The sequence below is a fragment of the Martes martes genome, assembly GCF_963455335.1.
Source record: "Martes martes genome assembly, chromosome: 2".
Taxonomy (NCBI): Eukaryota; Metazoa; Chordata; class Mammalia; order Carnivora; family Mustelidae; genus Martes; species Martes martes.
Window position 1 is genome coordinate 166,704,715 of NC_137889.1, and position 15,175 is coordinate 166,719,889.

Genomic DNA, 15,175 nt, shown 5'->3' on the forward strand with positions numbered 1-15,175 from the left:
GATAGCTCATTTTATTTTATTGTTGAATAATATTCCATTGTATGAATGTACTACAGTTTGTTTATCCATTCAGGAAGGACAATGTTGTTGGTTCCAGTTTTTGTTGATTATAAATAAAACTACTATAAACAATTTGTGTGCAAGTTTCTATGTAGATTTCTGTTTCAACTCAATTGGGTAAATATCTAAGACTGCAATGGCAGGGTGATATCTTAACACAATATTTAACTTTATAAGAAATTATCAAACAATCTTCCAAAATTGCTGTATCATTTCACTTTCCCACTTGCATTGTATGTAGGTCCCTGTTGCTTTGCAACCTAAACATCTTAAACATATGGTATTGTTAGGTTTTTGAATTTTAGCTACACTCTAGTGAATGTGTGGTGGTATCTCATTGTTGTTTTAATTTTTAAAATTTCCTAATGACAAATGATTTTAAGTATCTTTCATATGATTTTTTTAAGGTGGATATCCTTGTAATTACTAACAAATAAGAAATAAAACATTGCTGGCCACCCCACAATGAGCTCTCTCAACCCCATTAGTGATTGTTATCCTGTATTATTACATACTACATTCTTTTATTTAAAAGATTATCTTGGGGCATCTGGGTGTCTTAGTGGTTTGGGCCTCTGCCTCTGGCTAGGGTTATGATCTCGGGGTCCTGGGATCCGGCCCTGCATCAGGCTCTCTGCTCGGCAGGGAGCTTGCTTCTACCTCTTCCTCTGCCTGCTTGTGACCTCTCTGTCAGATAAATAGATAAAATCTTTGAAAAAAATTTTTAAAAAATTAAAAGATTATCTTATTATCCAAATGTGCATGCAGGTACATGCTATTTTAAAAATGACTTGTCTTTAAGCCACTTTATTTTATGTATTTTTCTCCTCATTTCATTAATTTTCTAAAATTTGTCTGTTGCACAACCCATTTGACCTGGAAAGCTTTCTCTCTAGGTCAGATATTGCTGAGTGCAAAGGCGCTCAAACTTGCTCCTCTGTCCTCTGTGCATCCTGTAAATCAATAGCTACATCCAAATAATTTGTCAGGTTTATGTCCAGTCTCTTTGTCAAACTTTTGGGAAGCACTGTCTTCATCAGGAACATATTTCTGATTGTCCTCATTTTTGTGGTTAACAAATTGATGAAGCTCAAGGCCTGAATTTATTAATTTATTAGGGATTGCAAAATAGTGATGTTCTAACTGAATTATTTGGAATTGTCTTATAAATAGCTATAATTCTTCCTATACCCTATGATTACAGATATAAGAAATATAGACTAAATCTTGGTTGACTGTCTTTATTCTCCAGCTTTTAAGATAATAATTGTCCCTTAAATTTAATTATACATGATTTTTAAATATCAGTGTGAAGTAAATGACTTAAGTTTATTAGATTGATCTTAGTTGAGTGTAACCATTATTATTGTGGTTGTTCAGTCAGTGGGAGGCTCTTAAAAAGGAAGTCTTTGGATATGACCCTAGCTTCCACTATAGCTTCTTTGCCATCTATTATGACATCAGTTTCAGATTCATCTTGTACATTTTCTACCTCCAACTTGAGGTTGGATATTTTTCCAAGAATTCCTGGTTTATTGTGATGTGAAATAATTTTTAAATTCACAGTGTGGGTGGTAAGAATTATTTATTTCTGTTGGATAGATCTTGTTTATAGAACTGCATAGTGGACAGATGAAAAAAATACCTAAATATTTCTATTTGTACATAAATACTTATATTTATAAATTTATATTATATTAATTCACATATAAAATATGTGAATATAATTTACCACTAATTAAAATACAGAACTAAAGGGTTTTACTAACCACTTCTATAATTCCATATTCTATACACTTAGAAAAATTATAATTATAAATCTATAACTTACTATAAGTTTATAATCTATTCTTCTTTCTATATTGAAAATGTTGGTTCTCCAGTACACAAAAAATGGCAGAATAGTGTCTTGTAATTGCTCATTTACTTTAATAACAATAGACACATATTTGTCTCAGAAAACTAGTAATATATTATTGCCTCAATAAATGTACTGAAAATAGTTAAAAACATTTTTCACATATGTTATCCTAATATCTTTCCATATTTAAGTAGTTTTACTCTAGCTACATCAATAGAGCAAATAGCCATTCCTATAATATATGATTTTAAACCTTCTTTAGATTTATTTCAGTTTCTTTGTGCCCATATTTCTTTAGTGTTTAGATTGATGTACTTGTAGAATTCTCAGAAATGATTCATAAGAATAGTTCTTACTAAGTTGTTGTATGTATTATTCTATAATTATCTTGAATATGTGCTTTGTTTAATTTTAGTATAAAATATATTGTATTTTAAGTCTGATGATAATCTCATATTCATTTTGTAAGTCTCTTGTTCTTTTGTATCTGAGTTTTTTTTTGTTTGTTTATTTGTTTTTCAGTAATGTCCACCAATTTTACCTGACTACATCTTAACATTGGTAATTTAGGTACATGGTGAGCTATTGCAAAATATAGGTTCAAATATTTTTCTAATTTCAGGAAGTTTTTAGGTATTATTTTTTATTTGTTCTCTTTTAAATTTTTTTCAGGGACTCTTTTTATCTGTATATCAAGTATTCTTTGACTTTTTTCAATATGAGTTTCTCGGGACTACTCATTTCTTGTTTCTTCTTTTTTCTTTTAAACTGTTGCTCTTTGAAAAAAAAAAACAAACTGTTGCTCTTTCATTAGCTTTTATTTAAGGATTATCTGACATATTTATTCATTCCTATATTTGTTCCTTATTACACTTCATTTCTGATTTGTAAAAATATATGTAATTCTTATTTAATATATGTGACTGTGTGAATATTTAATTATGTCTCACTTGTATTTGTGCTATTTTTTTTTCCTCTCTTGTATCAGTCAATTAAGAATCATTAATTGTGGTGAAATAGTAGATGATGGTTTTAATATGTTATGTGCATTTGTCTTTCTGATGTGCTTTCATTATTGGGATGCTTTTCTCTTTATTCTCTTTTGGCAATATTTTGTATGTTGTTTAACATCAATATATTCCTGCTCTTCATTTTTTAACGTTAAAATAGTTTTTCCAAAATTATGAAGGTGCCACAAATTCAGGATAGCTGTCTCCTTCTCTGAGTCCTTCTTCTTCCTGCTTCTGTTCCTGTTCATTCTTCTTCTTTTCATAGCTTCCTCTTTTGTTGTTTTCAAAAATGTGGCAATTTGCTTTCTGAGGTTTCTTGATTAAATTTCCTTCCCTACTTCTTTCTTTCTTCCTTTTCCTCTTCTTTTCTTTTATTTGGACCTTAAAATTTCTCCATTTATATTATCCTTGTCTTGATTAGTTTTTAGTTTTTTACCAGATGTTTCTTTTCAGTGTGATGCCATTAGAAAAAAGAGTAGTATGCTTGATTGATTTTGAGGATTCACAGATGCTAGACTAAATATTTTTGGAAGGTTCTGATGAAAGCAAAATAATAATATCAATAGCAATAAAGTATTTCAAAACTAGAAATAGATCATAAATAGAATCTCATTCTTTTGACTCTATGAATTAAGAAATTTTAGCAAGTTGTGTATTAGATAAGATTAAGAAATAAGTAAGATTTACTTAAAATCTTCTACACATGACAGTAGGACAAAGAATTCTGTTAATAGTATCAACACAATCTATTAAATTATTAGTAACAAGTTTAACATAAAGATCACCACAAGTAAATGATAAAACATAATCCTACTATAGAATATAAAGTGATCTAAACAAATGGGAAGTAGAAATCTGTTCTTGAATGGGTAGAATAGATAGCATACAAATTTTAAAATATGTAAATTTAGTTTAACTGCAGTTAAATTCCAATAAACATAATTGGATAAAATATCCTAAATTATTCATGCATGCAAGAAATAAATCAAAAGTTGCAGAATAGCCATTAAAAGTGTTAAAACAGATAGACTAGTCAAAGGTTATAAGATTTATCACAAATTAAAATATAATATAAATTCACTGCAAAGAAAGCAATGCATTACTCTTATAGAAATGGACAAAAATACTTAAGACACAGATTTTTTTTTTTTTTTTTATTTACAACTTCTTTATAGAATTTCTGCAAAAAGGAGGGGCGCCTGGGTGGCTCAGTGGGTTAAAGCCTCTGCCTTCGGCTCAGGTCATGATCCCAGGGTCCTGGGATCGAGCCCCGCATCGGGCTCTCTGCTTGGCAGGGAGCCTGCTTCCTCCACTCTCTCTCCCTGCCTCTGTGCCTACTTGTGATCTCTGTCTGTCAAATAAATAAATAAAATCTTAAAAAAAAAAAAGAATTTCTGCAAAAAGGATAAAATATATTAAGTTGATATTTTCAGGTATTATGAAGAAATTTTGGCTTTGGCCATAAAGAACATAAAGGGGGGCAACCGGGTCATTAGGCTCAGTCATTGTTCCTGCCCTTGATGTGTCTCTCCTTGTCAAATAAATAAAATCTAAAAAAAAAAAAAAAAAAAAAGTAAATTTTTACTTCATTTGGTTTTATGTAAAATTATTTTAAATACTTTTTAAAAATTAATTTATCTATACTTGGCATGCTTTCTGATTTCTCATCTAATAGATTTCTTCATTTCTGACATATTGGAAATTTTTCATTTTAAATAGGACATTCAAATTAGATAGATAATTTTTATTTTTATAGTAAGTAGTAAGAAAATATGGAAAAATGTAATGCTTATTTTATTTTTTTTTTTTTCAGTTCTAATTCAGCTCTTTTTTTAAATTTTTTTTATTTTAATAAACATATAATGTATTTTTATCCCCAGGGGTACAGGTCTGTGAATCGCTAGGTTTACACATTTCACAGCACTCATCATAGCCCATACCCTCCCCAATGTCCATTTCCCCCCACCACCCTCTCCCGTCCCCCCTCCCCCCCACAACCCTCAGTCTGTTTCTTGAGATTGAGTCTTTTATGGTTTGTCTCCATCCCAATCCCATCTTTTCATTTTTTCTTTTCCTACTTCCCCCCAACCCCCCCCGCCTTGCATCTCCACTTCCTCATATCAAAGAGATCATATGATAGTTGTCTTTCTCCGATTGACTTGTTTCGCTAAGCGTGATACCCTCTAGTTCCATCCACGTCATCGCAAATGGCAAGATTTCATGTCTTTCGATGGCTGCATAGTATTCCATTGTGTATATATACCACATCTTCTTTATCCATTCATCTGTTGATGGACATCTAGGCTCATTCGTATATGTGGTTCAGACATTTCCAGTGAAACAAAGCCTATCACCTAATATATGGGAGATAAAAGTTCATCCATTGTAACATTAGGGAGGAAGATGCATTAACATTGATAGATAATTTATTTGGTGAATGACAGACAACACTTAAAAAATGTAATTTTGGAGAAATAAAGATTTGTTATGTTTTCTGAGTAAAAATTTATAATACATAAATATTGCACATTTGAAAAACAACAGTGAGCCTGGTGGTGGGTATTAAGGAGGGCACATATTCCATGGAACACTGGGTGTGGTGCATAAACAATGAATGTTGGAACACTGAAAAAATTAAATTAAATTAAATTTTAAAAAAAAGAAAAACAACAAAATACCATGTTCAGAAAACTATGGGCCTTTTCTATTATTTTAATCATGGTAGTATTCAAACTAAGTGCTCTTGTCTGAAATAATGTTATCATTCTTAGTAATAATAAGGTAATGATTGATCAGCTAAAATGGATATAGTACCTTTTGGAGAAAGTAATTCAAAAAACAGGGAGAAAAAGATATTTCTTTAATCATTTAGCTGAATACAGCTATAAGCTAAACAGTAGCTCACATATTCTATTACAGTGTCTAAAAAGAATAGATTCACACATAGAGAAGCAGAAGGTGACTTTGGTTCATCCGGTTTGCCTTTACGCTTCATGTCAAATATTCATTTGCTAGAAGCACACGTGGCATTATCTTGGTAAAGTCTTCCACAGAATTGTAAAGTAGGTGATCTAGTTCTTGGGACATACCCACCCTCCATTTTGTTACTCTTTTTCCCTCACAGGCATTATAACCAAAAGTAGAGATTAAAAACTCTATCATAGTTACATGGAAATTTATCAGAAATTTTTATTCCTCCATCTCTTTACTGCCAAATCTGGAAGTAAAAGAACACTAATTGGCATTAACTTATGTTAACTCATTAACTTGGGAAGCTTAGCAAATAGCAACAAGTTCTTAATGTATGGAAAGAGGAATGCTGATTTCAGCCATTCCAAATTCTATATTCTCTGCACCCCACAGGTACTGAACTATAAAAACAAAAAACTATAACATACTGCAGATGGTGTCTTTCCTCAGAGCACAGAGAAATAACAAAGATCTTTTCTGTTCCCACATTTCTACTTGCAAAATAATGGGTAAGGAAAGCTTTTGTGTTATTTTGTTATAATCTATGACTCTGGGATAACTGGGATTGTATTTACTGTTCTTTTCTTTACTCTTGCTCAAAGGCCAGTAGTTAGCAGAATTTATTTGAGCTGTAGGGCCTTAGCAATAAAATGTCTTTGGCTGATGCCCCTTTTGACATTTATGACATGCCAAATCAAACTAGAGTTTTATTAAAGCCTTTATGCTCACTGCTTTTATTTTATTCATTTTCTTCATTTTTATAATTTTGGTATTTACACAGGCACTTATTTAGTAGTTTCTTGATCCATATCTCAACTGCTCAATTTCGTTTTTAAACTTCTAACTTTATGTGTTTTTATGACCTAGGCTCAGGTGACTAGTCACAGGGAGCTTGCCACCCCCACTAGGATTTTCAATTTTATGTAACTTTTATAAACCAGAATTGCCTTCTGTTATTCTGAAAATGTCCAGCCATTCAACCTCCCAGGGATTTTGCCAAGGAAAACAGTCACTGGGCATCTTTCTGTTCTTGTAACCAGGGAGAATGATTCTTAACACAACAGGAATATATGCTACTATTGTGTTTTTGACTAGTGTCTTGCAAATCAGCTTTCTCCTTTCTTCCTTCCCTCCCTCTTTCACTCTTTCATTCCATGAATTATAGTTTCACATTAAAGTTGTATGCAAACTGAGGCTTGTGGAAAAAGAATGGGGGTGGGGGAATGGGGTAACTGGGTGATGGGCTTTAAGGATGGCACCTGATATGATGAGCACTGGGTGTGATATACAACTAATGAATCATTGAACCTTATATCAAAACTAATAATGGGCTATATGTTGGCTAATTGAATTTAAGTTAAAAAAGATAGAATTTTCTAACAAGATTCCCTATAAACCTGACACATCCCTCTCCAAAAAACCTAAATTGAAATTTATGTAAAATATTCCTGAGTATATTCCTAATCTTGTGCCTCTTTTTTTTCCTTTTGATGGAAACCATGTTTCATGGATCAAAATCTCAGTGCTAACCCTGACTCTCTCCTTTGCAGAGACTTTGAAAAATCATCTCTGACTTTATCTTCCACCATCATCACACCCCTACTTTTCACAGCATGAGTTTTACCCAAGTAAACCCTGCTATATGTGATTTACAAATTGTGAATCTTTAGTGAGGAAGGAGGTTTGAATATAAATTCTGTTCTTTATTACCTTTATGATAAATAAGCTTACTTTGATTCTATGTGGAAAAATGTCCCCACTTCTTTTATTTATTCATGTGAGAAATAATTATTTAGTAGATTGCTATATGCTAAATATGTCTCATTTATCCTGAGACAATCAATGTCTCAGAAGATTACTGCCTTCATGGATTTTACAGATATTGAGTGGAAAGATTTTAAATAACAAATTACATAATTACAAAAGAATAGTAATTGCTGTAAAGCAACAGTGTAGGATGTAACACATGAGATATTTACATTGGTCCTTGTTTTGGAAAAAATGGTTAAATTAAGACTTGTGTGATTAGAATGCAATGTTAATCAGGCATAACCATATATATGAAGGCCTCAAGGCAAGAAAATTCTTGGCATGTTAATGGCTGTGTCTGAGACAAAGTGAATGTGAATCTGGAGTTTTTTTCTTTCTTTTTTTATTTTATTTCTTTGGATTTTGAATGTACTTGTGGTTAGTACAAATCCTTTTAGATGATCTTATCTTAAAGAAGAAACTGTAGACCACCACAACAAAGCAATTCATTAATCTAAAAAAAAAAAAAAAAAAAAAAAGTCTTACTTAAAAATACTTGGGGAAAAAACAAAAGTTTTATTTGAAAATACATTGGCACCTATACTTTAAATTTTTAAATTTCACTGAAAAATTCAACATAAATTTATAAAAATTTTGCTAAATATAAACTTATCTGAATCCTGTCATTATTTCAGAGATTCTCCTAGAGTACCTAAACATATGTAAAATTATTGTAGTTTGTAGCACCTGAAGACATATTACAAAAATAAATTTGAAAAAGATATTTTATGTAACTGTGATTACAAAATTATTAGTTTTATGTGTTTAACTTTACAAAACAACTGATGGTTCAGTACTAAATATGAATCTCTGATTATTTGAATTTGCTTTGTCAGAATAGCTAGTGTAAATGATCAGTAAACAAGCACTGGAAAAAATTAATACATTGCATATTGACATTGGTAAACATTGTTTATTTAGTAATGGAGTCCTGATAATTAATTACTAATGACTAATATTTTTGGAAATTAAACTGTTCAAGTAGAGGGGCATCTCGGTGGTGCAGTCAGGTAAGCAGCCAAGTCTTGGTTTCTGCTCAAGTCCTGATTTCAAGGTCGTGGGATCAAGCTCTGTGTGAGCTCCATGCTCAGAGAAGAATCTGCTTGAGTTCCTCTCTCCATTTCCCTCTGCCCCTCTCATTCATGCAGTCACTCTCTCTCTCTGAAATAACTAAATAAATCTTTTTAACAAATTGTTAAAAATAAATAAAAAATTCAAAAAATTGTTCAAGTGGATCATTGGGTTCTCTGTATTATAAAATTCAGATCCAGGCAAATGAAACTCTTACTCTTCCCTTTTGGTTTCCTTTTTTGCCTTAAAGTGATTGTTGTAACAATAACTCTCAAACTTCTGTAAAATTGATATGAATTTATATATCAATAATTTTAATATTTTGGTATTTTAATATCATATTTTTGATATTCCTAATTCTACTGAATCTCAGGACCATTTACATCTGTTTTCTAAAAATCTATAAACTATTTTTAGTTATATGAATTTCATCCATGATTCCATACTTTTTAATCTTTTCATACATATCAAAATTTTCAGATTTCTATCTCTACTTATGAATGTCTTTATCTCCTTAAATATGATTGCATTTTACACACACTCTTTGTAAAAAAAAAGAGAGAGATAAAAGAAGCTATCAACATTTTATTTCCAAACACAATGTTCTTATTATACTTTAGGAGTATATAGATTCCCATTAGATGTCAGAAAGAATTGAATGCAAAGAACAACAAAGACATACAGAATAAATTCCAGATCTTGTATGTATGTAGTTGGGTATTTTTTTTCAGGAGCTGAATATATTTAATTACTCAAATGCAACTAGTTCACATTTTTTAAATGCAGTAATTTAATTTAATATGTTTATTTGAATGCATAATGCCGGTTGTATGATTAAGTTATAAAAGTGAACTTGAAAAATGCTGTTCTTTAGTTATATCTTTACTTTATTTATCAAAAGACTGGAATTCCTTTGTGTGTTTTTTTGTTTGTTTTTTTAATGTTTAAAAGGAAAGAGTGAGGAGGAAGCTATATCTTTTTTTCTTTGCTCATGCAATTATCCAGGAGGATGCAATACCCACAGATATGTGAAGTGCTGAGCCATCAGTATTTTTGTTTTTTATGCAGGATTAATTACATAAACTAGCATAACATAAGCTCCTATGGAATTAGCAAGGTTCTTCAAAAGTCGCATGATTCACTATACAGAGTAGTGGATTAAGTTTGAAGCTGTTCTGGCCTTCAACCTGGATTTGTCATTCTTGTTCTTTGTATAATCTAGGTCAGCTCACAACATACACTTATTTGAACATCCACAGCTATAAAAAGGAGCTATTCTTATGCATGCTTTATATATTATATGAATACTTCATAACATAAATCTTCTAGATTTGCAAGCTCTAACTCATAATTTAATAATTATGTATAGTTTTCATGTTCACTATTAACTTCTTTTTTATGATCATGAATATGCATTCCAGTAACACAGCCTAAATTTTCAGAATTTCTTCTCTTCTAATATAGTGCCTATTGATTCTCATTCTCATTATGAGGGCTATAGGTTACCAAAACTACTTTTAATATAAAATTGAACATGTACACTGCTTTCACACTTATTAATATCAAGTGTCAACAAGACCATAGTTAAGGAATACTAATTACTACTCTCCTCTCTATTCTCCTTTTTTGTGTTTCCCATTATTCCCATTGACTGCAGCATAAAGTCTCTCCTCCTTATGTGACATATAAAGACATTCATTATCTGGTCTTCACCTTCCTATCTTATCTTTGCCACCTTCTACCTTATATTAGAACCTAAGTAAGCCTAAACTACATATATTTTCCCAAAGATTCCATCATACTTCCTATTTGTTGATCCATTTTGCTCCCACGAGAATGTCCTTTCCTTCCCACGTTCTTTTCTGCATCAATTGTCGGATGTCCTCTCCTCCAGGATTTTTACTTGACCTCTCAGCTTGAGTCAAATGCACTTTCTCTATCCTCTTTTTATAGGAGTCTTACCACATTGTATTAAATTCATTTCCTTATGCGTCTCTAATTATAGACGTCATTTGGACGGGGAGCATTCCTTATTTATTCTGACACAAACTTATTTGGAATAGCTACCTAATAAGTGACTTTGAATGGAAATGAATTGACTGGTTGTAAGATATTAATCTCACCAATGCACGTGGAAGAAATAAATATACTGTTACAAACCCATAATTAACCAAAATGTTTAACTAACTGAGTTGTCTGGTAAACTGAAATTAACTAAACAACCCATTGTTTTGGTCATTTTAATGAAAGATTTCTAAAATATATGTCATTCATTTGGATGTTTTAGTGTGGGTGCATTATGGCCATAATAATACATTTCTGATGATGTACTATTGATGTTCTGTCATTCAATATATACATGTCTATGCAATTCTGATTACATGCTAGCTTCGGTTGTTTGTTTTGTTCTTAATTTTATCTGTCCAGCAGATTGTAAAGTATTTAAAAGAATGACATGTGTCCTATATTAATCCTTCTTCGAGTCAGCAGTCTCAGTCAAGAATAGCTCCCTAGAGGGGCGCCTGGGTGGCTCAGTGGGTTAAGCCTCTGCCTTCGGCTCAGGTCATGATCTCAGGGTCCTGGGATCGAGCCCCGCATCGGGCTCTCTGCTCAGCGGGGAGCCTGCTTCCTCCTCTCTCTCTGCCTGCCTCTCTGCCTACTTGTGATCTCTCTCTCTGTCAAATAAATAAATAAAATCTTTAAAAAAAAAAAAAAAAAAAGAATAGCTCCCTAGAGTGTCCATATTTTATTTATTTATTTATTTACTCACCTCCATATTTTATTATTTTTTTAAAGCTTTTTTATTTACTTATTTGACAGAGATCACAAGTAGGCAGTGAGGCAGGCAGAGAGAGGGGGCCGGAAACAGGCTCCCTATTGAGCAGAAAGCCTGATGTAGGGCTCAATTCTAGGCCTTTGGGATCGTGACCTGAGCCAAAGGCAGAGACTTTAACCCACTGAGCCCCCCAGGCGCCCCTCCACTAATGCTTCTTATATCTTTTAGGAATCACCTAATTAAGTCAGGCCCATTCAAAATAATCCCTTTTTCTGATTAACTTGTTGATTAATTCAAAGCCAGCTGATTAGGAACAAAATCAAAGAGTGTGATCCTATCATGATTACTTCTCTGCCCATACTTTATAGGAGGGAATTGTCCAGGATGCATACACCAGGAGGGTGGGAATAGTCATAGCCATGTTAGAATCCTGCCTACCTCTCTTCTCTTAAAGTATTACCATTATTATAGACTATATAGGAGATGAAACCAAGTATTGATTCCATTTAAGGCAAAAATCTTAGCTATTCATTTTAATATATGCTTATCCAACTATATTTTTGCAATGGTCAGATTTCTCTTAAATTTGGTATCTCGTACATAAATTCAATCATTTATTTATTTTTATAAAAAAGTTTGCAGAGTTCTTGGAATTCCAATTACTTAGATTTTCTTAAAAGAAACTGAAGGTACTAGTGACTTTGGTGACATTTAATTTAATATTGAAAGAAAAGTAGGTTTTTTTCTACTCACTATTTCTTTCAAAAGGGCAAAATCACCTGAGAAATATCTAATTTTCAATTTAAAATATCATTCTTACCAAACAGATCTGAGCTTTCACTGGGTAAGATGTTTTATTATATCACCTGAGTCATTAATAAAATTTCACCAAGTCCTGACAGTCCTCTTTTATGTGCTATTCTCAAGTAATACACTTATTTTCAAGTACTTTAAATGGCTCTGAAGCTAATAATCATGTAGAATGCTTTTTTTTTTTTTTTAACATAAAGAAGTATTTTGAAAGGAATAACACAGGTCAGGTGTACTTAAATCTCTTGCTGTGCATGTATGTTTTCTAACTCTAAAGCAAATGCTACCATTTTATTTATTTTGCTATATCAACTGAATATTTATAGAGTGTCAATGTCTGATTTCAAAGTCGAATGGAAACTTAGTGAACATTTTAAGATTAGAACCTCTATATTTGTTATTAATTCTATAAATTGTTTTATTTTTATCTCTTTTCCCCAGAAATCTTCAAGAGATATGGCAGTGTTAAGACACAAAATACATGTCACTGTTCAAGTACTCAACTAAGCAAGAGAGAACTCTTCTGAAATTTGAATTACAATAATTTTAACTCAAATATTGTAAAGAGTAAAAACACAAAGCAAACACAGCATTCTACCATGCAGAAAGAGCAACCAGCAATGTCTGCCTGGGACTGGGATCACTCTATTTTACCAGATAATGTCCAGGGAAAAGCATATGCCTTCTAAAAAAAAGGAAACTGGATGGTCATAAGGATATTTTCTGAGACCACATGCACAGTTGGCCTTCATCCGGTTGATTTTTAATGCAATCAACAGTCATTTTATTTTATTATTTTATTTTATTTTTAAGATTTTATTTATTTATTTGACAGAGAAGGACACAGTGAAAGAGGGAACACAAGAAGGAGGAGTGAGAGAGGGAGAAGCAGGCTTTCTGCAGCGCATGGAGCCTGATGCCAGGCCCTGAGCCAAAGGCAAATGCTTAAGGACTGAGCCACCCAGGTGCCCCAAGCACAGTCATTTTAGACCTGGCTGGAATTTGATGGTTCTGCATATGTTAAATTTAGCTAGTTTAATATGACTTATGGACTAGATAGTTTAAGCACATGGACTAGGTATTCTTAGAATTAACTTAATGCTGAATTACTTTTGTCCAGTCAAATTTCAAGGGGAATATTTAAAGTCTAAGTATATGACTAGAAATATCAAAAAAGCCCACAGTTATTAACACCTATAAGCCAGCACTGTATTAATGCTTTCGAATGCACTGTCTCATTAATGCACAAAACTCCATGAGGGACGTAGTGTTATTATTCTCATTTTATAGGTAAGAACTATAATGTAACAAAATATCATTTAGTTTGTATTAGAGGTAGAATTTGAACATTGAATCATCTCCCTTCTAAGAACATTCCTACACTTACTACAACTGGCACATTTGTAAGAGGCAACAAATAAGAGAAAATGTAGAGATAAATTTTTATTCTATTTACCAAAATCAATCCTGAAGCAAATATTCCCTACGGGGATCAATTTTCTTTCTGCAGGATACAGAGGAAGAATCAGGCATCACAGGGACCCTACAACTTCTCCCAATTAAAACACAGAATAAAGATCATACCATATTTTCTTTCAGCTGGATCAAAATATGTCTTTGAATCTTAAAAAAGATTTATAACTTGAAGGAGGAATAAAGCCATGTGTTCAGTTTGTTCTGAATTATGTATCCAATATTGGGTCTAAGTTTTTGGATTTTTGTTCAATTAGCTTGGAGTTGCTTACTAACATTTTCATAACTTCAATCCATATTAAGGCTGCCTGAAATAACATTCCAGCATTATTTGGAGTACTCACTGACCTAAAAGACTCCATAAAGTATGTTCATATGTAGATTTTATTTAAATGTAAAACATACAGAACAACAATAGAAATAGAATTCAGAGGAACATCAAAGATCTGAGAGATAGTCTATGTGCACCTGAATTTTAGAATCTCTGGCTGAACTGCCAAGTTTGCATGAGGAATCTTAGCTTCAGGGGAGCAGCCTGGAAAAACAAACAAGGAAACAAAAAACTTCAAATAGTTCCTCAAATGGTCGAGCCAGTTTCCTTAAACTGTTTGAGCTGGTTGAGCTACCAGTAAAGAAGCTAATCCTGTGTGGGACAGGATCACTAGGAAAATTTCAGGCTTTAAACAGCACATCATAAAACCTATTCTCTTTGTCTTAGGCAAGAGTCAAGAAGCCAGGCATCAGGGCACCTGGGTGGCTCAGTGGGTTAAATCCTGTCTTCCGCTCAGGTCAGGATCCCAGGGTCCTGGGATAGAGCCCCGCATTGGTCTCTGCTCAGTGGGAAGCTTGCTTCCTCTTCTCTCTCTGCCTTCTTGTGATCTCTGTCAAATAAATAAATAAAATCTTAAAAAAAAAAAAAAAAAGTCAGACATCTCCAGAGAAAAAAAATAGACCTTTGCCATTCCAGCCATAAATCTGTTCTCCTCAGGTGCCCAGCCCTATATTCTGGAAACATTTGGTAAACCCCATTAGTTAAGGTTGGACCGTATCTGCAATTATTTAAATTTAATAATCTCTACATTTAAGACCCTTGAGAACCAGGCTTAAATTGGAGAAACCTTTCATCATATAGTTAACAAAGGGACATATGTGAATGGTTCATATGTATCTGATGGTCCTAATTTATATTGTCTCATTGTATCTCAAACATGGATCACACATGTGTGTTCTACTATGATTCTCAAAGGCAATATGTAGGCCCCAGGTCTAATAAACCTACTAGACATTTATCTGATACTAATGAAGCATTAGGATTAGGAATAAGGTCTTTAAAGA